Source organism: Lissotriton helveticus, chromosome 12 (genome assembly GCF_964261635.1).
Source record: "Lissotriton helveticus chromosome 12, aLisHel1.1, whole genome shotgun sequence".
NCBI classification, from domain to species: domain Eukaryota; kingdom Metazoa; phylum Chordata; class Amphibia; order Caudata; family Salamandridae; genus Lissotriton; species Lissotriton helveticus.
Window position 1 is genome coordinate 921,549,259 of NC_136073.1, and position 25,242 is coordinate 921,574,500.

Sequence of the window (25,242 nt, forward strand, 5' to 3'; positions counted from 1 at the left end):
GTTGGTTGGATGTATATGGGTTGGTTGGATGTATATGGGTTGGTTGGATGTATATGGGTTGGTTGGATGTATATGGGTTGGTTGGATGTATATGGGTTGGTTGGATGTATATGGGTTGGTTGGATGTATATGGGTTGGTTGGATGTATATGGGTTGGTTGGATGTATATGGGTTGGTTGGATGTATATGGGTTGGTTGGATGTATATGGGTTGGTTGGATGTGTATATGGGTTGGTTAGATGTGTATATGGGTTGGTTAGATGTGTATATGGGTTGGTTAGATGTGTATATGGGTTGGTTAGATGTGTATGGGTTGGTTAGATGTGTATGGGTTGGTTAGATGTGTATATGGGTTGGTTTATGGGTTGGTTAGATGTGTGTATGGGTTGGTTAGATGTGTATATGGGTTGGTTAGATGTGTATATGGGTTGGTTAGATGTGTATGGGTTGGTTAGATGTGTATGGGTTGGTTAGATGTGTATATGGGTTGGTTTATGGGTTGGTTAGATGTGTATATAGGTTGGTTTATAGGTTGGTTAGATGTGTATATAGGTTGGTTTATAGGTTGGTTAGATGTGTATATAGGTTGGTTTATAGGTTGGTTAGATTTGTAGGTAGATGTGGAGGGGGTGGGAAGGGGGGGAGGGAGGGAGAGGGAGGGGGAGGGAGGGAGAGGGAGGGAGAGGAAGGAATAAGCATGTGAAATTAACTAAGTATGTTGAGAATACTTTGTTATTGATTGCTATTGTTCACCTTGCCCCCCTCCTGTCTGTTACTGTGTAGGAAATATTTCTCCTACTGTCCTCTATTGTTACTATGTAACTAATGTATTTTTTTTTAGTTACTTTTCTGTTTGTAATTGTCGAAAAATAACAGTTTGCTTTTATTGAAAATGCCTCATTGTATCTGGTGAAGAGAAAGCCGTAAGCTTTATAATGTGTATTCTAATTTGGATGCAAGTATTTATTGGTGCATATTGTAACATATTGCGAATCTGCTGTGTACTGTTTATTATGTCCGTGTGATTTATGGTACATGCTGATATAGACATTATTTACCTAAAAACCCACCCCAAAGACCTGACCGAAGAAGATGTAGCAGAGAAGGTAGTGAAAGGTAAGTTTGTTATGTATTACGCAAATAGGATCCCATTGCAACTAACAATATTGATAGTGTTTTTGCGATGCCTATATCACTAACAGGAGTAGAAAAGACGTAGCCAGAAGAGGAAGGAAAGTTTTGGTTTTGAACGTTGGCTGTACTTTGTGTTTATTGTAATGTATTGACTATTTTAGATCTCTGTATTGTATACGTGCACCTCTTTGTACAGATAAGAGAAGACTGGGGACAGCATGCGACCAGAAATGTACGCTTTAATATTTAATGTTGCTTCTATTTTATGTATTTCATCACATCCTATTGTATGTGTCCAGTCTTTAAGGAGGTGACAACAGAGGACAGCATGCAACCAGAAAGCTATGCTTTGATATTGAATGTTGTCGAATTGATGTAGTTTATCTTTTTGTTTTGTATAGGTTTATCTGTTTCTTTACCGCTAGGAAGAAAGGATGGCATGCGAGCAGAAAGGTATGCTTCGATATTTAATGTTACCTCTACTTGATGTGTTCATTTCAGTGTATTGTATATATTTGTACAAAAAAACTTATGTGCTATTTTTTATTATTGTGTATTTTACTATGCTTGGCATCTCTTTTGTACTGTTTGTTACTAACTGCTTGCAATTTAGGGACATGTCAAAGATTATTTTTCTGATGCCTTACTTCGCTGAGTGGAGTGAAAAACATGGAGCAGCAAGCTAATAGAAAGGTAAAATGCTAGTGTGTAATAAAGTTAGTTTACTTTTATGTGAATGTGGTTATATATTTACTGCAAGTTATAAATTTGTCTATAAATGTAATGACTTGTGGTAACTTTGCTATTCCATATAATGGTGCATTTTCAATCTATAATCATGCGTGTGTATGTGGTGAAACTTTTGTCTGAATTCAACCCTGTAAAAGGTCTTGTAATTTTCCAATAGGGTTTGTTTTGTCCATTATCATGCAATTAAATAATTTTCTTACTTGAAAGTCAAAATGCCTTGCACAGGTAATTGGATCTTCATGCATTTTACATTTTGTTTCCCAGGACATTTCTTTAAATTCTACTGCAGTGCAATCATTAAGATTTTCCACTCGTAATAATATATTAAGTGTTGCCATTTACTTTCTGTGGCAGATAGTGGAGAAAAATGTTGATATTCCAAGTTGCCTTATTGCAAAGAGATCTTTTTTGCAGTGCTCTCAATATGGGGGTAAACTGCAAATAGAAAGCATCTTCAAATATAATGAAGGGTACAAAATATTATAATCGAAGTTGTTTTGTCTTTGGCAGTAATACATTCACCATTGTTGAAAAATGTCATTAAAGAAATATTTACTTTCCCTTGTATTTGTTTTATGTGCAATTGTTTAGTTTAAAGAAAATATTTGTAATAGATATGGACACTCTCTTATAGCTCCTTAATTCCTGTTGGAATATTGTACTATAATGTACAGGTACTTGTCTATCATTATTATGTCTTCGAGGGCCAACAAATATGGTTGGAAAAGCTAAAAAGTCTGAATCTTCGTCTTCATATAAACCTCTAGGTGTGATGTTCAGCAGGTGCTGAACATAATACATTAGGACTATCGGTTGTGATGGTTTCATTTATTTATTAATAAAGTATCTAAATTTCCTGCTTGTATGTTTTCTGAGGAGCTTGTTGAATAATGATCTTCAGATGTTTCATGCAATAGTTGATTTCTTGTGGTATATATTCCCAATCTGGATTAACAGTGACTCCATATTCTTTAAACATATCACTGTTTGTTGCTAGTCATAGTGTTGCTCTTTTCACTATGTTTTGTTTAACATTTTCAAAATGGGTAAATGATTTGAAAGCTAACTTTCTTTTTAGTTTGATTGGAATTGTCATTTCATCATTGATTTGCCTTGGTAAAATTGTGACTGTTGTCATAACTGCAGGTACATTAGCAGCCCCTGATGACTTTTGAGAGCCATGAGGTAATGTTCAAATTTGCACAAAAGGAATTTGTGGAGAAAGTAATGTTTCTTCTAAATTATGCAATTGTATTGGTATATGTTCGAATTTCATTCTATTTATATATGAGCATGGTGGTATTTTATCTTTGCTAATGTCTAATGCAAGTGCTACGTATATAGTTTGTTTTATTTAGACTAAAGTTACATTGGATAAATCTTGTATTTTCAGCAAAACTGTTGGTATTTTTTAGTGATTGCTTATGCCATAATTGGTTGCAAATAGTACAAGGCGCTGCGAGCAATGTAAAATTTACGTTTTTTTTTGTTACAGCTTTGTGTTAACAGTTTTTTCTATTGTACATGTTATTGTTAAAAAAAACGTAAAGATTTAAGTATTTATGTAGTATTTTAGTGTGTTGCGAATCTGCTCTTTAGTGATTGATAATTTTCGCGTGTTATTTAGCATAACTTTTAATGCTGATGTCATTGTTCTGATGCTTCACTTGACAGACCGGAGCTGAAAAGAGGGTCCAGTGAGGAAAGAGAAAGGTATGATGTTTTTTTAACATTGTCTGTACATTACCTATGTAAATACTGTTAATGTTAATGTTTGATTTACAGTTTTATTTAATGGTTTTGTTATGCTCCATAACATGCACCGCACGTGGTAGCAGCGACTAAAGCGAAAGTAAATTGTGTTTGTGAGATGGACAGTACTTTTTGTTATCCGTTTTCCTATTGTAAATGCTATACCTAAAAGAATTTTTTCTTACATATTTAAAAATATTTTGGTATTTTAATATTTTGCGAATCTGTTTTGTTGTGTTTGGGATTGTGCGTGTATAATTTACATTACCATAATGTTATGCTATGTTTGTGATGCCCTACACCATGGATTGGACGCAATAAGACTGCGTTGCTAGGCAAGTAAAAGGTAAAAATGTTTTATATTGACTTGGTGTTAACTATTTTTGTATTAATGTTATTGTTTGAAAAAAATGATGTGTAACTATTTATGAAAATTTGCATTTTATTTTGTTGCTAATCTAATACTTATTGTTTGTTAATGCGTTCATATACTTTAGGCTATGTGCTAATGTTGTTTTGTGAAATGTTACCTTGAGTGGACGAGAGAGGACGAAGCAGCAGGGAGAGTAATAACGTAATATTTTTATCTATTTTTGCATTATTTTACGTCTTTTTTTCTTAAAGTAAAAGTTATTGTTTAAAAGTTGTTTTTGTAGATATTTAAGGGTGCATATATCAGTATGTTGCGAATCTGCTCTGTTTGATAATGTGCATGTGTATTGTGCGGGGATTTCCAATGTTTATGCTAATTTTGTGATGCCACACCTTCGTAACCAGATGCGAGAAGGAAGGCGCAGAGAAAACAAAGGTAAGGTTTATTTTGTTATTAAAACTTTGTGTTAATTGTTTTTTCTATTGTAAATGTTACTGGTAGTAAAAACATAGATTTGACTATTTTAGTGCTTTGTGAATCTGCTGTGTAGTGCTTGATAATACGCACATGTTTAGCATAACTGTTAATGCTGATGTCGTTGAAAAGAGGGACCAGCGAGGAAAGAGAAAGGTAAGAATTTGTTTTTTAATGTTCCTCTACTTGTGTATTATGTAGGTTAATACTGTTAATGTAAATGTGTGATTTACAGTTTTAGTTAATGTTTGTTATTGTTGTGCTCTATCCTATCCACAGCATGCGGTAGCAGTGAGGAAAGGGAATGGAAGTTGTGTTTTGTTACATTGACACTTTGTGTTATGTTTTCATATTGAAAATGTTATCACTTAAAGATGTCTTTGCAAGTATGTATTAGTATATTGTATTTTAATATGTTGCGAATCTGTTTTGCTGTGTTCGGGATTATGTGTGTATTTACGTTACTATGTCATGATATGTTTGTGATGCCCTAGCCTATGGATTAAACGCCAGAAGACTGCGTCGCTAGGGAAGTAAAACGTAAAAAAATGTTACGTTGATTACTTTGTCTTGACTGTTTGTATTGTGAATGTTATTGTTTGAAAAATATTGTGTAACTATTAAAAATGTGTATTTTAGCTGGTTGCAAATGTACTACAATTGTGTGTAAATGCTTTTGTGTGCTTTACGGTACGAACTGTTTATGCTATTTTGTGAAACCTCACCATACTGAGTGAACAGGAAAAGATGGAGCTGCAAGGTAAGTAGTAACGTAATAGTGTGTTCTTTTTTTGCATTACTTTGTGGTTATTTATAAAGTAAACGTTGTTGTTTAAAAGTTGTTTGCACTTATTTATTAATAGTGCATATATTATGTTGTGAATCTTCTGTTTAATAATTGATAATGTGCATGTGTATTGTACGGGGATTTCCATTGTTTATGCTAATTTTGTGAGGCGCAGTAAGCGAATCGAAATATACGTTTGTTTTCTTTTGTTGTTAATACTTTGTGTTAACTGTTTTTCATATTCTAAATGTTATTGCTAGAGAACATAGATTTAACTATATACTACTGTAGTATTTGTGTTGCAAATCTGCTGTGTAGTGTTTGATAATAAGTGGTTGGAATTTAGCATAACTGTTAATGCTGATATTTTTCTGATGCTTTACTCCAGATTTTAGCTGAAAAGACTGGATAGCGAGCAAATTTAAAAGTACGTTTGTTCTTTAATGGTAGCTGTATTGATGTGCATTATTTTTTTATTATAAATGTTAATAATGTTAAAGATATTATTTGCTATTGATAGTGTATGTATATAGGTTGTTTAGATATATTGGTAGGTAGATGTATAGGTTGGTTAGATGTATAGGTTAGGTCGTATAGGTTGGTTAGATGTATAGGTAGGTTGTTGGATATATATATATATATATATATATATATATATATATATATATATATATATATATATATCCAATCCAATCCAAAAATTCTTTATTTCGGCCTCATGGGCCATAAAAGAAGCAATAAAAATACATACAGATAAAAGACAATATATACAATAAAAACCAACTGGACCTGCAGTGTTTAGAGAAGCGTGGTAAAATAGATTAAACAGACATTTTCTTTCTTATTATCCATGCTGCCATTAGGAATTTGGAAACCGCAAACACAATGTGGCCCAGGGTATTAGTTTTCAGCACCCTGTAGGCTTGTAAGTAGTTACTGAAGCCCAGATTCCGACAAAGAGGGGCTAACCAGCGCCTCCTCGGACTCCCGTAAGCATAGCAACAAAACATTATGTGCAAGTCATCTTCTTCCTTAACTTTACAGCATGGGCAGAGCTTGTCGCCCCCTAGCGACCACTTATGGGTAAAAACTTTAGTAGGGAGCGTACCAAACCTCCATTGCAGGAACAGTTTCCTCGCCAAAAGAGGGTAGATAAAATCCATAAAAGGTTCAAAAACATAAGAATTTTTGGAAACAATAAAACATCCTGTCAGGGTGCCACTATCATATGCACTGTCCATATCAGCAAGGGTTTTGTTCTTGTAAAGCTGTGCCAGGGTTTTGCGCGGAATCCTTCTACATCCCTGAGCTGGGTCATCCCATAGGTCTGGCAAGTTCAAGCCGGAACATTCCGATTTGATAAGTGCCAGCCAAGGGATCTTACCATTTACATCCAGCCTCAAGACATGTATGAGGTCCTGCCTATAGTGGTGCAACTCCTCAGTGGACCATAGCCGATGCCAGTACTTCACCGGTTTCGACCGCAAGTCCTCTGCGATTGACGGGAGACCCAGGTCAAGTCTTAGGGGGAGGAGTGGTGTACCCTGCGGTAGAGCAAGAAGACGTCTAAGGAAGCAATTTTCCACCCCTGCCATGACCTTCCCAGCTTTATGGCCCCACAGCTCACTGCCATACAAGGCAGCCGCCTTCGCCTGAGTCCTGTACATTTCTAAGGCCGGGCTGACAGGCTTGAAGGTGGACTTATTGGATACCCTCAGGAGTGCGCCCGAAAGCTGGGAGAGTTTCAGCCTAGATCTCGCCACCTGGGAATCCCAAGTCAGATTTTCTTGCAGTGAGACCCCCAGGTATGTAAAGGTAGAAACCCTTTCCAGACTAGTTCCCTCGAGTTTTGGGTTGGGTCTGGTCTTGGTCGGGGGGTTGAAGATCATGAACTTAGTTTTTTCCGTGTTCACCTCCAACCCGTGTTGTCTACAGAAGTGACCAAAACCATCCACGATCCTCTGAATCCCCATGGGGGATTTGGAAAGAAGGAGGGTATCATCGGCAAACATAATTGCCGGGACCCTCCTTCCTGCCAAAACCGGGGCATCATTGTCCCCGACAGCGTCAAGGTGCTGAATGACGCTGTTGATGTACAGACAGAACAGTGTCGGAGCCAAAACACAGCCCTGTCTGACACCTCGGCGGACCGGGAATTTGCCCGAGGGCTTGCCATCCCTCCCACACCTTACTACCGCAAAGTTGTTCTCGTGCAGTCTAATGATGATTCTAAGAAGGTGGGGGGGGACTCCTAGCTTCTGCAGAACCTCCCATAACTTCCCCCTCGGGACGAGGTCAAAGGCTGACCTCAGATCCACGAAGACCATGTACAGTCGGCCTCCCTCTAACGTAACCGTCTTCCAGTACAGAAGAAGGAGGCGGAAGATTTGATCCATGGTCGACGTGTTCTTTCTGAAGCCAGCCTGTAAAGGGCTCAAGATGTCATTGGCCTCGACCCAGTCTAGGAGATGGTCCAAAATGAGGCGCGCAAAGATCTTTTGGGGCACATCTATGAGGCTTATAGGCCTGTAGTTGGAAGGGAGCAGAGTAGAGCCCTTCTTGTGGATGGGCACAATCTCTGCCCCCAACCACGACCCAGGGATCGCCATACCTCCAAGAATGGCATTAAATAGAACAAGAAGGTATGGACCCCAGATATCCGGGTGCTGCCTGAATAGATCCCGGGTAGCCTGTCCAGGCCTGGCGCCTTCCCCACTGCTAGACGTTCTATGGCAAGCTCCACTTCCCCCAGGGATAATTCCATTCCGGACTCCTCAGTACCCAATTGCATCTCCACGGCCGGGCAGGAACTGGTATCTAGGTAGAGAGCCCCAAAATGGGACTCCCATACCGCAGGGGCTATGTTAGGCTCAATCGCTTTACTAAGATTCCCTGACCCATTATTTACAAGTGCCCAAAACTGCCGAGGATCCCTGGATTTGAGGGCATCGTAGAGGTCCTGCCAGTGCTTCCAATCCCACTCGGTCCTTGCAGCCACCAGCACTGATTTATGGAGGTTCCTCAGGTCACGCACTTTGGCCTTATCTGACCCCTCTTTTATGGCTGCAATAAGGTCAGATTTTGCTGACCTGCAGTCTGGGGTATACCAAGTGGGAACAGGAGTCCTTTTCTTACGAATTGGGACCTCCGGATAAAATACCTCGGCCAAATCCCTCACTAAAGCCTGGTGAATGTTTCCTAGTTTCTCAGGATACTCAGCGGTTCTTGGTTCATTCAGGAGGGTCTCAACCTCCATGAGGCTAGGGAGCGCCAGCTCGTATAGTTTCTTAATTGACTCCTCCGAGTTTACAAGCTTCCCCCACTTAACTCGGCGCCTATTTGTAGTCAGGAGCAAATCCCCCGTGTCAGCCCCTTGGCCAGCTGGGGATGAGTCCGTCAAGGGCGAAGGGCACAGAATATTTAAACAGAGAGCGTTGTGGTCGCTGTCTGTCCTCTTGATAACCCCAAAGTCCCGCACTTTGGGCCAGAGTGAAATATCCACCATAATGTAATCTAGCCTCGACTCGTGGCCCCTCCTGTTGAATGTACACATCGAGGGGGTGTCGGAAGGAGTACGACCGTTACACGCCCTCAGCGCGCCATTCAAAGTAAGGGACATGAGCTGTAAGGCTAGAGGGGACCAGGCTTTAGGGTGAGGGGAAGAAGAGGGTGGAACCCCCCAATGGTCGTCCTCGGCCGTAAGGGCACCATCGAGTAAACCTTCCAGGGGTTCAAAGTGGCAATTGAAGTCCCCTCCAAGTACCACCTTGTATTCACCCGGAAGTTGACCCAGGAAGGAAGCTAGATCATTTAAAGTAGGTGATTCACTTGACGAGGCAACCGGGCGCGAGTAGACATTGACAATGACCCACGGAGTTTTACCAGGCCAAGTGAGCCGCACACACTGGATGTCCTGCGAACAGGTATGTACCCGCTCCGCCTGACACCCAGTGTGACTCGCAATCCAGATTGCCAAACCACCAGATGGCCTCCCCCTCCCAGCCCATGTGGCAGGGATTTCAAATACCTCAAACCCTCTCCTGCTCTGAGCGACCCTCGCCCAGGTCTCCTGAAGGAGAACAATGTCACATCCACCCACCAGGGAGTCCCATTCAGGAGAGCCCTCCTTGTTCGCTATTCCTGCCACGTTCCAGGAGAGGATTCTCAATCCTGGGTCAAGTGGCAGGCTGCCCTTAGCTCCAGCATGAGGTTGCAGGATAGCCTTAAGTGAACCGACGTCAGAGGCGCCGGTTCCGCCGGCAATAGTGACGGCGCGGCCATCCAGCTCTGCTGCCCCTGCTTGATGAATGTGGCCTAGCCCAGTGTTAGGTGGGGGACTCAGTTGGCACAAATTATCGATCTATAATATATATATATATATATATATATATATATATATATATATATATATATATATATATATATATATATATATATATATATATATATATATATATATATATATATATATATATATATATATATATATATGGTAGGTAGAAATATAGGTTGGTTAGATGTATATAGGTTGGTTGGATGTATAGGTAGGTATATAGGTTGGTTAGATTTGTAGGTAGATGTTTAGGATGTTGGAGACGGAGGCAGAGGGAGGGAGACTGAGGCAGCCGGAGGCAGAGAGAGCGAGGCATCCAGAGGGGTGAGCGAGGCAGCCAGAGGGGAGAGCGTTATTGGGCCCCCGGGGGGGTAATATTAACAACATTCTCAATGTTCGAGAATCTAAATGGATGTTCTTTTTTGATTCGATCAACAATGGCCTTAATGAAAACGACGGCTCATTTACCCAGTTGGCCACACTTACTTAAATGATACTACTGGCCGTGTAAAAAGCTGCCCCTATCTGTTTCTCTTTAAGCTAGCAACTCTCTTTGAGCTTAACCAGCTGTTAGCTATTCGACCAGACAGGAACGTAACAGGTCATACAGTGTAGAATACCAGAAAATTCCAAAAACAATTCTACTGGGAGTGTCATACATGTGTATTTTTAATGCGATATGCCAATTTATTGCTTTGTAAATGTGTCCTTTAATGTGACTAATGATGGATAGCTTTAATAACTCTCGTTTGCCTTTAGATCTATTTACATACATACTGTATGTTTGGACAATACAGACGGGACATCTTTTACTTGGTTTTGTAAATATTCTGCACAATGTTGTAATGCATGTATTATGTATTATAATTTTACTTCATTTATTTCACGTAACCTAATCGAGTTTGTTTAAACTGTGCAGTGGTTCTACCAATATATCGAGTCTTTCGTCACTTTCCTTTCGCTCCATGCGAAGATCGCGTTCACGTGGTGCTATCTCCATGGTTACATACAAACAAGGAAACAGCGGGTCTCCATTGCTGACCGTGCGCTGTTTCGTAGACAGACTCGTTCCTGTCTTCTCCCGGTAGGTGCAGCCCGTATTTTTCAGTTCATCACAACAATCTGGGTCCCACCGAAGTGTTCATCTTATGACTCAATTTCCCTCTTTCACAGAGGGTACTTCGATCCCACGACCTTGGGGACAGCGGCTACGGTTCTGCTGACTTACCCGACCTACGGGCGCATTTTGAACTTCCTCATTTCCTAATTAAGTAAGGTTATCGCCTTATGCTTTGTCTTCATTTTTTACTGTTTCTAATGGTTGTTGACCATACCGGAGACAACACATGACTAATGCCATGTTCTACTCCTTTTCAGATTCAAGGTTCCATCTCTATCCATTCATGTGAGTTTTTTAATCGATCCACCCTATTCGTGTTGACTCTGATTATGGTGTGGTCCCACATTTACAGATTACCCACTTCTCTTTAGGTATTGAAGTTCCACATTTGGGCATCATACCCCTTTCATCATCCTCTCCTATGACAAGCAACCATTCGGTATGTCTTGTCCCATACAAACATGTGTCTATTGACTAAAGTATTGTTGATTCATTATTTAGTAATACCCATTATTTAAATAGGTTCTCTGCCCTGCCCACCCTGTCCTGAAGAAGACCCCACTGCAAGGAGATAATTAGCACCTGCTACTATACAGGGGTCGAAACGTCGACAGCTTTGTGTACCCTTCAGCTCTACCCCATGATTACGAAAATTCATATATTATGTGGAGCATTATATTTTCCTTAATCGTGGCATTAATGATGTTTTTTTTTTTTACCTCATATTTGCGAGAGAGTAGATAAAAAGGTATTTGAGAGATTTGACGGTCCTTCCAAGTTGTGTGCCTTCACTGCTCCATATGGTCGATTCCCAGCTATCATTTGGGACCAGTCAACGTACTCCATTATACCTTTATCCTACACAATAATTCCAACGTTCCTGAGATGAGCTAGCTATATAGCTACTCATCAGATTTCCGATCTTGCCTGGAAATTATTGTCTCCACTTTAATCATTGGTAAACAAAAAGAAAACAAAAAGAAAAAGAGAGAAAAAAGAGAGGAAAAGGAGCAAAGAGAAAGAAAAGAGCGAAGAAGAGCATGGAAAGTGAAGAAGAGAGACAAAGGAATCTAGGTTATCAACTAGAGGTAGTGAAGTTTTCCCATATCTCCCAGAACAGCGTTCTTTTAGTGAGTTTCCCTTTCCTGTCTAGTCTACATACTTTAATAACGGAATTTAGCCAGTCCTCATGTGTCGGTGCTACTGGTTTTACCCAATTTATGCAGATCTCTCTTCGTGCTAATAGTATCAAGACAAAAATTAGTCTTTCTTGAAGTTTACTTAACCTTAGGACATCTGTTTGGATCCCAAAGATAATTAAAGACGTACTTGCAGTTATTGGTGTTCCCAATACCACCGATAGTGTCTTACCAATCTCTTGCCAATAACACATGAGGGCCGGACATCGATGGAACATGTGAATGTCATCCGCCTTATCTTCACCACATTTACTGCATGCTTTTACTGGTGCACCTTTAAACTTCGATAATCTTTTTGGCGTCCAGACTCTCTATGAATTGAGAGCAGATGGTTTCTTTTTAAAGCTGCCGATTTCACACACGCCCAGCATTTTTCCGAAGATTTTTTTCCAAATCACTTTCAAGTCAATATCTTCGTTAGGGAATTCTGTTCTCCAGATTTTTTCTGATATTGATAAATCTTCATCTCCAGCCTCAATTAGCGCCCAATACCATTTTGATACTATTTTTATTGTGGATTCTTTTACCATTTCTTCCTTAAAGTTACCCTTATTTGTTGCTTCTTTTGGTATGGTATTAGCCCAGCTATTCAATTGATGATATTTAAATTTCGAAACCTTCCCTTCCGTTATTGTGTGTAGATGTTCCCAAGATATTAGGGCGTTTTCAAATAGAAGTTGACCCCATTTTTCAAATCCTAGTTGTCTGAATGGTCTTGCTAATGCATCTTTTAAACACTCCGGTGTCCCAGGTGAGTCCCATATTGGGGCCATATTGCTGTAACATGGGATCTTCACTACATTTCTAATCTGAGTCCACAATTTGACCGCATTATTTAGAATCGTCAGTTTCACTTTCTTGAAAAATTTTGGATGGCCAAATTTGAAGAGAAAATAGTCTTCTCCATTTGTAAGATGTTGTAGGAAGTTTGGGTATAAACAGTGTTTTCTTAGCAGCGTTCTGAAATTTTTAAACTGAAAAGCTCTATAATATTCAAACACATCTGGGCTTGCTATGCCGCCTTGTTCTTTTCTTTTCCTAAGTTTGTTCCAAGCAATTCTTGTGCTTTTCTCCGACCAAATAAAGCTGGATATTTCTACTTGTATTTTTTTAAGAGCTACTTTTTTAAATTCCAACGGAATGGCATTAAAAAGATATGTAAATTTAGGGATGATTGTCATTTTGACTGCGTTTGATTTGCCCAAAAAGTTTAATGGTAGACCGGACCAGATTTTAAAAAGTCTTCTCATTTCTTTTACTACTATATTTAAATTTAGTTGTGGTATTTTCTCCAGGTCTTTGGTTAGCGTAATTCCTAGATATTTTATTTTATCCTTTGAGAAGGCTGGCTTTGGATTGCTGTTCCAACTCATTGCCTCTGTCTTGCTATTTATCAAATATCCTGAGACCTTGCCAAAATTAGTCATTATTTCATTAATTGCTTTTTCTGAGGAGTTATAATTATCCGTGAACACCATAAGGTCATCTGCATATAGTGCCACTTTCTTTGTCCAATTCCGGTATTTAAATGGTGTTGTTTGTCAATGGTTTCTGATCATTCAATATATAAATTGAAGAGCAATGGGGACAGGGGGCAACCTTGCCTCGTGCCCCTCTGAATAGTAATATTGTTTGTCAGATTTCCATTCACTATTATTTTTGCTCTGGGGCTCATATAAATTTCCTTCACCATGTGACTGAACTTACTCCCTAGATTGTTTTTTTTCTATGATGTTATTTAGAAAGGCCCAATTCACACGGTCAAAGGCTTTCGCCGCATCGTACGTAATGACTGTAAGAGGTAATTGTTCCGAGATAGCTACATCAATCATAGCTAATAGTTCATGTGTAATTTCTTGAATTTGTCTGCCTTTTATGAAACACTTCTGATCAATCAGTTTCGGTATTACTTTTGATAGTCTTTTTGCGATTACGTTCATAAACAACTTATAATCACAATTGAGAAGTGATATTGGTCTATAAGACTCACATAGCTTTGGATTTTTCCCTGGTTTTAATATTAGACTTATTGTAGCGTCATTCCATGAATCTGGGATCTTTTCACAATCCATGTAGGTCTTATTCATGACCTCTGTCAAGTGAGCAATTAACGGCTCTTTTAGAGCTATGTAGAATTCGTTAGGAAGTGCGTCGGGGCCAGCAGCTTTCCCCCTTTTTAAACTATTTATAGCAGTTCTCACTTCCTCTTATCTCGCTGTTCAAAAAAACCACTTCCTCTTCAGTCAATTTTGGCAAAGGTATACCATCTAAATATTTCTTGATGTTTTCTTCTGTGGGGTTTGTGTCTTCTTTATAGATCGTTGAAAAAAAATCTAGGAACTCTTGTCTTATTGAGGCATCATCCGCACATAATGCTGATTGGTCTTTGGTATGGACACTTGATATAGTATTTCTTGTCTGGTCCGTTTTCAGTTTCCATGCTAACATCTTTCCATAGCCTTCCCCATACTCATAGTTAGCCAATTTACTGTTCTCCCATTTCTCTTGAACAATACTCTCTGAATAATCTGTCAGGTCCTCTTTTAACTTGCGATTCTTCTCTCAGTCTTTCTCTTAAATCCGAAGGTATCCCATCATCTAGCTGTACTTCTATTTCTTTGATTTCTACTTCTAATTTTTTAATGTCTAACTTTCTTCGCTTATTTTTGTAGGCTCCCAAACTGAGTAGGTTACCTCTAATTACCGCTTTGTATGCGTCCCGTATTACTCTTTTAGGAGCTCCTACATCATTATCAGTGAAATAATTTGTGGTGGATGTTAAAAGTTGATTCACCATATCTTCCACCGTTAGTATCGACCGGTCCAGTGTCCATCTAGTCGGAGTTGGAATTTGTGGTAATAAGAGTTTTAATAGGACTGCTGAGTGGTCCGATAAGTGTGCCGATTGATGCTCAATGCTTTTCACCTTATCCCGAAGCAAATTATTTATTAGGAAGAAATCTATTCTGGATTTATGCCCTAGCTTCTTATTGTGAAAAGTGTAGGGGTAGGTTCTCTCCTTTTTGTTTCCACATGTCATCCAGGTTTAAGTCTTTTTTTGTATATTCCCAGCCATTCCCTCATCTTTGGTGAATTCATTTGTTTAGAAGGAGGCAGTCTATCTACTTTCGGATCTAGTATGATATTGTAATCTCCTCCTACAATTATCGGGGCTGAGGATGACAAAAGTTCTGAGTATAATTTCTTGAGAGGAGCAGAATCATCAATATTTGGGCCATAATATCCTGCGATCGCAAATATAGATCCTTCAATCCTGATTTTAGCCACTGCCCATCTACCCTTACTATCCACTACTTCAGACTCCAATTTAGCATTCAGGGATTTTTTAATAATGATTGCTACCCCTTTTATATTAGTCTTGTGATGTGTGGATACTTGAGCATATCCATCGTAAATTTTTTACCATTTGAGACCATTCTGATGTCACTAGATGGGTTTCTTGAAGAATAATAATCTCACTCTCAGCTTCTCTCAGATATTCTAATATTCTTCTTCTTTTAGGAGTTCTAAGTCCATTAACATTCCATGAGCGTATTTTTACCATCTTTTCTCCTGCCATTCCGTATTAAAAACAATCTTGTTTTGAAAACTAAATCGAAAGGACCATTTGGTCCTCATCAAGTACCTTTCGTTTACCAATTTTGAGGTTATTTTTTGATTTTTTTTTTCTCCCCCATTATGCTCCCCACCCTCGTGCAAATATATCTTACATAATTAGTGTACAGTGTGAATCTAGCTGTCGTATTTATTTTAGATTTGTATCCACTTTTTTGGTTAACCACTTGGCTGCTAAGGGGTGTGCATGTAGGTCCATTGACTTTCCATTGAAATCAATGGGCCCTACATGACGAGTTACCCTTGTCATTAGCACTGAAGGGGTTAAAGAGCCAAGTTCATTTTCCACAGCCGTTACTCTTACCCCAATTCGTTTAATTTCTGGTCTAAGTTTTCAACTACCTCTTGAATCTTTGTTTGATTTCCTTCAGATATCAATTTCTCTCATTTCCCCCAGAATTTTGTCCATCATTTTTTCCATACACATCTCCATTGCCAGTTCCATTTTACTTGTACCTTTCTGGTCTTTATCCTGCTGTTCCGATATCTCCTCGTGGATGACTGCCTCATTTTCTTCCTCTGTTTGCTGCACCATCGCGCTTGAAGCTTGTGAGGCTATAACTAGGTCTGCCTGGTTACCTATAAGTTGTGCCATTGGGGTACTCATTACTGGTTTTAAAGGTAGTATATTTAGTGTTTGTGCTGGCTGAGCCAAGATTAATGAATTTATTCCTTGATCTTCTGTGGCACCTTCCAAGAAGTCTACTGCAAGTACCCTTTCCTCTTCTCCTTCTTCCTCGTCCTCCCATGTAAAATTTGGAGACCTCTCTTCACCTACAGCTACACCTTCACAAAAATTTAAGACTGATTCAGAGGCAATATCACCCGCCACAGACTGGCCACTCCTTATCTGTAGTACTTGTTGCACCTTAAAATAAGATCTTAAGGATGGTGTTATCTTTACTTTTTGCCCCTTGATTTTTGCTTTAGAGGCTCTAATTTTTATACCCTCAGACAGTGCTTCTAATCGTGGTAAATTCTTCTTCTTTGTACTTCTCGGATGTAGGCTTTTTTTTGTATTGATATTGTACTTTGAGTACATTTCGGCTCCTTAAGCTATACACTGACCTAATTCCTTCTCCTTCTATTTTGTCTTGTGTAGTTAATGGCGTTACTGGCGTTGTTTTCTTTACCAGTAATTTCCTTGACCTCGTTGCGTAAACAATTGGGTTTTTAATATCTTGAGCTTTAGCTGGATACTGCGGTTTAGAATCACCATCTGAACCAGAGGAATGTGCTACTGTGGGGGCTTTATGAATAAGCCCTTTATTATTAAGCACACTTATTTGCTTCTCCTCCCTTATTGACGTGTGCGGTAATTTGTTTTGTGATAGCTTTTCACTTCTGGTGAGACCCACTGTGTCGGGCAAATGGAGGCGTTTTTTACTCATCCAGCACCAATTAGTCAGGGATTCTGGGGTTTTATTTTGTGTCTGTTTCTCCTTTAAAGAATTGCTTGAGATTTCTATAAGCTTATTCTCTTCATAGTTCCTTATTGTGTGCCTTTGTTCACTCAGCGCGATTACACCTTTGCTTAACTCACTATAATGATGGCTGTGCTGCCCATTACGTGTTTCAGTCACACTGCTCTTGCCGGTGCCGTCAGCTCTGCTGCCTCTCCCCCGGAAGAAGAAAGATTCCACCGAGAGTCTTCTTGTAATTCCGGGCGGCGTCTTGCGCTCTCGCCCACAGCCCGGTAGTCGGTGTCGCATACAATCCGCTCTCTCCCCGCTCCAACATGCAAGTTTTTCCAAGTCGCTGCCGCTGTTACTTTACTTTTTTAATCTTCCCCCCCCCCTAACAGGGGTTCATTCGCAGGAAGCGGACTCCACGAGCGGTTTCAGGCTCCGCTACAGTCACCACAATTGTCGCCGCCGACACCAGTCAACGCTGCCTCCGTAATCTCCAGGTAAGCGCCGCCTCTCTAGTCTTTTAGCAGCCTCTTGAGGATACTGGCAATATCAGCATTAATATGTCACCAACTGGGGTTCAGGGCAATTCCTACCTTGATTATGTTTCTCAATCGGCTGTAATTCATCCTGTATTCTCTCTGGGGAAACGCTGAAGCAGTCTTGCTTCACTGGTACCGCTGGAGCTCACGACCGAGCGTCTTGGCATTAATGATGTATGTCTGTGTTTGACTTACAATACATAGTACAGTGAGGCCGTTTTTATGTCACTATCCTTTACCTTCACCTTACCACGTCCTTCCCTTTTCAGGGGCACTGTGAATATTTCTTAATGTGTTTGGCAATTTGAAATACGACAACATTGTGAATAAATAACAATGTCTGTGAATCTATGTGAGTGAGGGAGAGTGAGGGAGAGTGAGGGAGAGTGAGGGAGAGTGAGGGAGAGTGAGGGAGAGTGAGGGAGAGTGAGGGAGAGTGAGGGAGAGTGAGGGAGAGTGAGGGAGAGTGAGGGAGAGTGAGGGAGAGTGAGGGAGAGTGAGGGAGAGTGAGCGAACGGAGTTGAGAAGACTGGACAGCATGTGACCCAAAAGGTACACTTTAATATTTAATGTTGCTTCTATTATGTATTTCATCATATTCCATTGTATATGTCCAGTCTTTTGTAAGGAGGTGACAACAGAGTACAGCATGTAATCAGAAAGGTATGCTTTGATATTGAATGTTCTCTAATTGATGTAGTTTATCGTTTTGTATGTTTACCTGTTTCTTTACCGCTAGGAAGACAGGATGGCATGCAAGCAGAAAGGTATGCTTTGATATTTAATATTACCTCTACTTGATGTGTTCATTTCAGTGTACTACATAGATTTGTACAAAAAAAGCTATTATGTGCCATTATTTTTTAATTATTGTGTATTTTACTATGCTTGGCATCTCTTTTGTACTGTTTGTTACTAACTGCTTGCAATTTAGTGACCTGTCAAAGACTATTTTTCTGATGCCTTACTTTGCTGAGTGGAGTGAAAAACATTGAGCAGCAAGCTAATAGAAAGGTAAATAGTGTGTAATAGTTAGTGTACTTTTATGTGAATGTGGTTATATATTTACTGCAAGTTACATTTGTCTATAAATGTAATGACATATGGTAACTTTGCTATTCCATATAATGGTGCATTTTCAATCTATAATTATGATTGTATATGTGGTGAAACTTTTTGTCGGAATTCAACCCTCTAAAAGAAGTCTTGTAATTATCCAATAGGGTTTGATTTGTCCATTATCAAGCAATTAAATAATTTTCTTACTTCAAAGTCAAAATGCCTTGCACAGGTAATTGGATCTTCATGTATTAATTTACATTTTGTTTCCCAGGATATTTCTTTAAATTCTTCTTCAGTGCAATCATGTAGATTTTGCACTCGTAATAATATCAAGTGTTGCCATTAAGTTTGGCAGATAACGTAAGGAAAAATGTTGGTATTCCAAGTTGCCTTATCATTGCAAAGATCTTTTTTGCAGTGCTCTCAATATGGGGGTGAACTGCAAATAGTTGTTAATATTTTGTACCCTTCATTATATTTGAAGATGCTTTCCAAGTTATGGTTTGTCTTTGGCAGTAATACATTCGCCATTGGTGAAAAATGTCATTAAAGAAATATTTACTTTCCCTTTTATTTGTTTTATGTGCAATTTTTTTAGTTTAAAGAAAATATTTGTAATAGATTTGGACACTCTTCTATTATAGCTCCTTAATTCCCGTTGGCATATTGTACTATAATGTACAGGTACTTGTCTATCATTATTATGTCTTCGAGGGCCAACAAATATGGTTGGAAAAGCTAAACATTCTGAATCTTTGTCTTCATATAAACCTTTAGGTGTGTTATGCTCAGCAGGTGCTGAACATAATACATTGGGACTATCGGTTGTGATTGTTTCATTTATTAATAAAGTATCTAAATGTCCTGCTTGTATGTTGTCTGAGGAGCTTGTTGAATTATGATCAGATGTTTCACCGCAATAGTTTATTTCTTGTGGTATATATTCCAAATCTGGATTAACAGTGACTCCATATTCTTTAAACATGTCACTGTTTGTTGCTAGCCATAGTGCTGCTCTTTTCACTATGTTTGGTCTAACATTTTCAAAATGGGTAAATGATTTGAAACCTAACTTTCTTTTTAGTTTGATTGGAATTGTCATTTCATCATTGATTTGCCTTGGTAAAATTGTAACTGTTGTCATAACTGCAGGTACATTAACAGCCCCTGATGACTTTTGAGAGCCATGAGGTAATGTTCAAATTTGCACAAAAGGAATTTGTGGAGAAAGTAATGTTTCTTCTAAATTATGCAATTGTAATTGTATTGGTAAATGTTTGATTTTCATTCTATTTATATATGAGCATGGTGGTATTTTATCTTTGCTAATGTCTAATGCAAGTGCTACGTATATAGTTTGTTTTATTTAGACTAAAGTTACATTGGATAAATCTTGTATTTTCAGCAAAACTGTTGGTATTTTTTTAGTGATTGCTTATGCCATAATTGGTTGCAAATAGTACAAGGTAAGTTTTTCAGTTTTTTTTGTTACAGCTTTGTGTTAACTGTTTTTTCTATTGCACATGTTATTGTTAAAGAAAACATAGATTTAAGTATTTATGTAGTATTGTGTGTTGCGAATCTGCTCTGTAGTGATTGATAATTTTCGCATGTTATTTAGCATAACTTTTGATTTACAGTTTTATTTAATGTTTTTGTTGTGCTCCATACCATGCACCGCACGTGGTAGCAGCGACGAGAGCGAAAGTAAATTGTGTTTTTGATATTGACAATACTTTTTGTTATCCGTTTTCCTATTGTAAATGCTATACTTAAAAGAATTTTTTGTCTTACAAATGTAAAAATATTTTGGTATTTTAATATGTTGCGAATCTGTTTTGTTGTGTTTGGGATTGCGCGTGTATAATTTACATTACCATAATGTTAGGCTATGTTTGTGATGCCCTACACCATGGATTGGACGCAATAAGACTGCGTTGCTAGGCAAGTAAAAGGTAAAAATGTTTTATATTGACTTTGTGTTAACTATTTTTGTATTAATGTTATTGTTTTAAAAAAGATGTGTAATTATTTATGAAAATTTGCATTTTATTTTGTTGCTAATCTAATACGTATTTGTGAATGCGTTCATCTACTTTAGGCTATGTGCTAATGTTTTGTGAAACGTTACCTTGAGTGGACGAGAGAAGACGAAGCAGCAGGGAGAGTAATAACGTAATATTTTAATCTATTTTTGCATTATTTTATGTGTATTTTTTCCTTAAAGTAAAAGTTATTGTTTAAAGGTTGTTTTGTAGGTATTTAAGGGTGCATATATTAATATGTTGCGAATCTGCTCATGTTTGATACTATTCATGTGTATTGTACAGGGATTTCCAATGTTTATGCTAATTTTGTGATGCCCCACATTCGTAACCGGATGCGAGAAAGAAGGCGCAGAGAGAAAACAAAGGTAAGGTTTATTTTATTAAAACTTTGTGTTAATTGTTTTTTCTATTGTAAATGTTACTGGTAGTAAAAACATATAGGTTTGACTATGTAGTATTTTAGTGCTTTGTGAATCTGCTGTGTAGTGCTTGATAATACGCGCATGTTATTTAGCATAACTGTTAATGCTGATGTCGTTGAGTTGACGGACCAGAGCTGAAAAGAGGGACCAGCGAGGAAAGAAAGGTAAGAATTTTTTTTAATGTTCCTCTACTTATGTATTATGTATGTGAATACTGTTAATGTAAATGTGTGATTTACAGTATTAGTTAATGTTTGTTATTGTTGTGCTCTATCCGATCCACAGCATGCGGTAGCAGCGAGGAAAGTGAATGTAAGTTGTGTTTTGTTATATTGACACTTCTTTGTGTTATCTGTTTTCATATTGTAAATGTTATCACTTAAAGATGTCTTTGCAAGTATGTATTAGTATATTGTATTTTAATATGTTGCGAATCTGTTTTGCTGTGTTCGGGATTATGCGTGTATTACCTTACTATGTCATGCTACGTTTGTGATGCCCTAGCCTATGGATTAAATGCCAGAAGACTGCGTCGCTAGGGAAGTAAAAGGTAAAAAAATGTTACGTTGATTACTTTGTCTTTACTGTTTGTATTGTAAATATTATTGTTTGAAAAATATTGTAACTATTTATTAAAAATGTGTATTTTAGCTGGTTGCAAATGTACAGCAATTGTTTGTAAATGCTTTTGTGTGCTTTACGGTACGTGCTAATTTTTATGCTATTTTGTGAAACCTCACCATACTGAGTGAACAGGAAAAGATGGAGCAGCAAGCTAAGTAGTAACGTAATAGTGTGTTCTATTTTTGCTTTACTTTGTGGTTATTTATAAAGTAAATGTTGTTTGCACTTATTTATTAATAGTGCATATATTAGTATGTTAATCTTCTGTTTAAGAATTGATAATGCGCATGTGTAGTGTACGGGGATTTCCATTGTTTATGCTAATTTTGTGATGCCGCACCTCTGTAACCGGACGCAAGAAAGAAGGCGCAGCAAGCGAAGCGAAATATAAGTTTTGTTTTCTTTTGTTGTTAACACAAAGTATTAACTGTTTTTCATATTCTAAATGTTATTGCTAGAGAACATAGATTTAACTATTTACTTATGTAGTATTTTAGTGTGTTGCAAATCTGCTGTGTAGTGTTTGATAATAGGCGGTTGCAATTTAGCATAACTGTTAATGCTGATGTTTTTCTGATGCTTTACTCCACAGATTGTAGCTGAAAAGACTGAATAGCGAGCAAATTTAAAAGTAAGGTTTGTTCTTTATTGGTAGCTGTATTGATGTGCATTATTATTTTAAATGTTAATAATGTAAAAGATATTATTTGCTATTTATTGATAGTGTATGTATATAGGTTGTTTAGATATATTGGTAGGTAGATGTATAGGATAGGTCGTATAGGTTGGTTAGATGTATAGGTAGGTTGTTAGATATAAAAGTTGTTTGCACTTATTTATTAATAGTGCATATATTAGTATGTTGTGAATCTTCTGTTTAATAATAATGCGCATGTGTAGTGTACGGGGATTTCCAATGTTTATGCTAATTGTGATGCCGCACCTCTGTAACCGGAGCAAGAAAGAAGGCGCAGCAAGTTAAGCGAAAGATACGTTTTGTTTTCTTGTTAATATTTTGTTAACTGTTTTTCATATTCTACATGTTATTGCTAGAGAAAACATAGATTTAACTATATACTTCTGTAGTATTTGTGTTGCAAATCTGCTGTGTAGTGTTTGATAATAAGTGGTTGGAATTTAGCATAACTGTTAATGCTGATATTTTTCTGATGCTTTACTCTAGATTGTAGCTGAAAAGACTGGATAGCGAGCAAATTTAAAAGTAAGGTTTGTTTAATGGTAGCTGTATTGATGTGCATTATTTTTTTATTATAAATATTAATATTGTAAAAGATATTATTTGCTATTTATTGATAGTGTATGTATATAGGTTGTTTAGATATATTGGTAGGTAGATGTATAGGTTGGTTAGATGTATAGGTTAGGTCGTGTAGGTTGGTTAGATGTATAGGTAGGTTGCTAGATATATAGGGTAGGTAGAAATAAAGGTTGGTTAGATGTATATAGGTTGGTTAGATGTATAGGTAGGTATATAGGTTGTTTAGATTCGTAGGTAGATGTATAGGATGTTGGAGACCGAGACAGAGCGAGGGAAGGAGACTTAGGGAGAGGGAGGGAGGCATAGGCAGACTCGGGGAGAGGGAGGCAGAGGCAGACTCGGGGAGAGGGAGGCAGAGGCAGACTCGGGGAGAGGGAGGCAGAGGCAGACTCGGGGAGAGGGAGGCAGAGGCAGACTCGGGGAGAGGGAGGCAGAGGCAGACTCGGGGAGAGGGAGGCAGAGGCAGACTCGGGGAGAGGGAGGCAGAGGCAGACTCGGGGAGAGGGAGGCAGAGGCAGACTCGGGGAGAGGGAGGCAGAGGCAGACTCGGGGAGAGGGAGGCAGAGGCAGACTCGGGGAGAGGGAGGCAGAGGCAGACTCGGGGAGAGGGCGGCAGAGGCAGACTTGGGGGGGAGGGAGAGAGAGACGGGAAGTGAGACCGAAAGAGGTTGGGTTGATGTATAGGCTGGTGGTTAGATGTATAGGTTGGTTAGATGTATAAGTGTGTAGGTAGATGTATAGGTGTGTAGGTAGATGTATAGGTTGGTTAGATGTATAGGTATGTAGGTAGATGTATAGGTTGGTTAGATGTATAGGTATGTAGGTAGATGTATAGGTTGGTTAGATATATAGGCTAATCATGGGTGGAACTATTGTGGATGGGCAAACTAGCTTATAACATTGCTTGGCACTGCTCTTCAGGGGTTTCTCCTTTCAATGCCAATTTCTGTTACAATGCCAATACCTTGCCTGTCCATCTACCTGATGACATCCAGAACCAGCCATCGGTAATGGAACAGGTAAAACTACTGCAGAGGGTTCATCATGGAGTAAGAACACATTTGCTGAAGGCCAAGCAGGTATATAAACAATGGGAGGACCACCACTGAATCAAGTGGCCACAGTATAAGGTAGGGGGCAAGGTATGGCTATCAACCAAGAACATTAGATTCAAACTCTGTAGTGTATTTCACCCTAGATACATTGGCCCTTATTAGATTGTGAAGCAGATCAATCCTGTTGCTTATAATTTGAAGTTGCCTGGTGCTCTGCGTATCCATCCGGTGTTCCACTGCCATCTGCTTAGACCAGCCCTGACTTCACGGAGAAGGGTGCCTCTGCTAGTGGTACATGATGGTGAGCAGGAGTATGAGGTAAAATGCACAATGCGGGACTATCCTCTAGGAATGCAATTACTATTCAAAGTAACTAATGTGCAGTCTATTAACTAATGTGTATCGGATACTGTTGGTAGAACTAATTAACCTTTCTCCTTTTTAATGCAGGCGGAATCAACGAAGCCTTTACACTCAACTGGAGCAACAACACCGGTAAGTTTTCACTTATTAATCTAATTATTTAAACCTAAGACTCTTAGAAAAATTGCCTGTTCTAAAAGAACCCTCTGAAAATGAAACATGTGCTATTTGGGGTCTGAGCAATGGAAACAAAGTTTTGAACTACTGAGTACAGAGTCTTTATATATTTTGAAATTGGCTTCCAGAGCTGTATTTGCGTGACTGGAGCTGGCTTGACTAATCTTTAAACTCTGGAAAGAAGCTGCTGGTGCAAGGACAGCTCGTGAATCTTCTGCCTCAGAACTCCTTTGAAAGGAGCTGAAAGAGGACTTCAGACGGATTAACTAAACAAATTCACTAAACTACACTTTCTCTGGAGGAAATGTGGACTGAGCACCAAGCACTGGTACAACAGTAACAGTCTGGCGGTGTCCGGGTCTGGCGGTGTCTGGCGCAGGCAGGGCTGTTAATGTGCAGGGGTTGCAGTGCGCAGGGCTGGCGGTGTCCATGGCTGGGGGTTTGGAGAGTTAGCAGAGTACATGGTTGGAAATGCATACAGCTGGAGGTGCACAGGGCTGACCATGCCCAGAGCTGACGGTGTAGAAGGCTGGCAGAGTTCAGGGCTGGCAGCGTGCACAGGGTAAATGAGCAGGGCTGGCAATGTTATGGGCTGATAGTGCACATGGGTGGCAGTGCACACAGGTGGAAATGCCCAGGGCTTGCAGTGTGCAGGACGGCATGTGCTCTCAGCAGGCTGGGCTTGCGTCCCTATGGCTGTTTC

The 25,242-nt window shown here is 39.0% G+C and overlaps 1 protein-coding gene across 2 annotated transcripts in view; it reads left to right on the plus strand.

Annotated features, from left to right (window-relative positions):
• LOC144798280 (uncharacterized) overlaps positions 1–24,490 on the plus strand; it is a 2,046,403-nt gene extending 2,021,913 nt beyond the window's left edge. For both annotated transcript variants that reach the window (XM_078669053.1, XM_078669055.1), the window contains one exon: positions 24,450–24,490. The gene's annotated coding sequence lies outside the window, so the exon portion shown is untranslated. The remainder of the gene's footprint in view (positions 1–24,449) is intronic.
• The last annotated feature ends 752 nt before the right edge of the window (positions 24,491–25,242 follow it).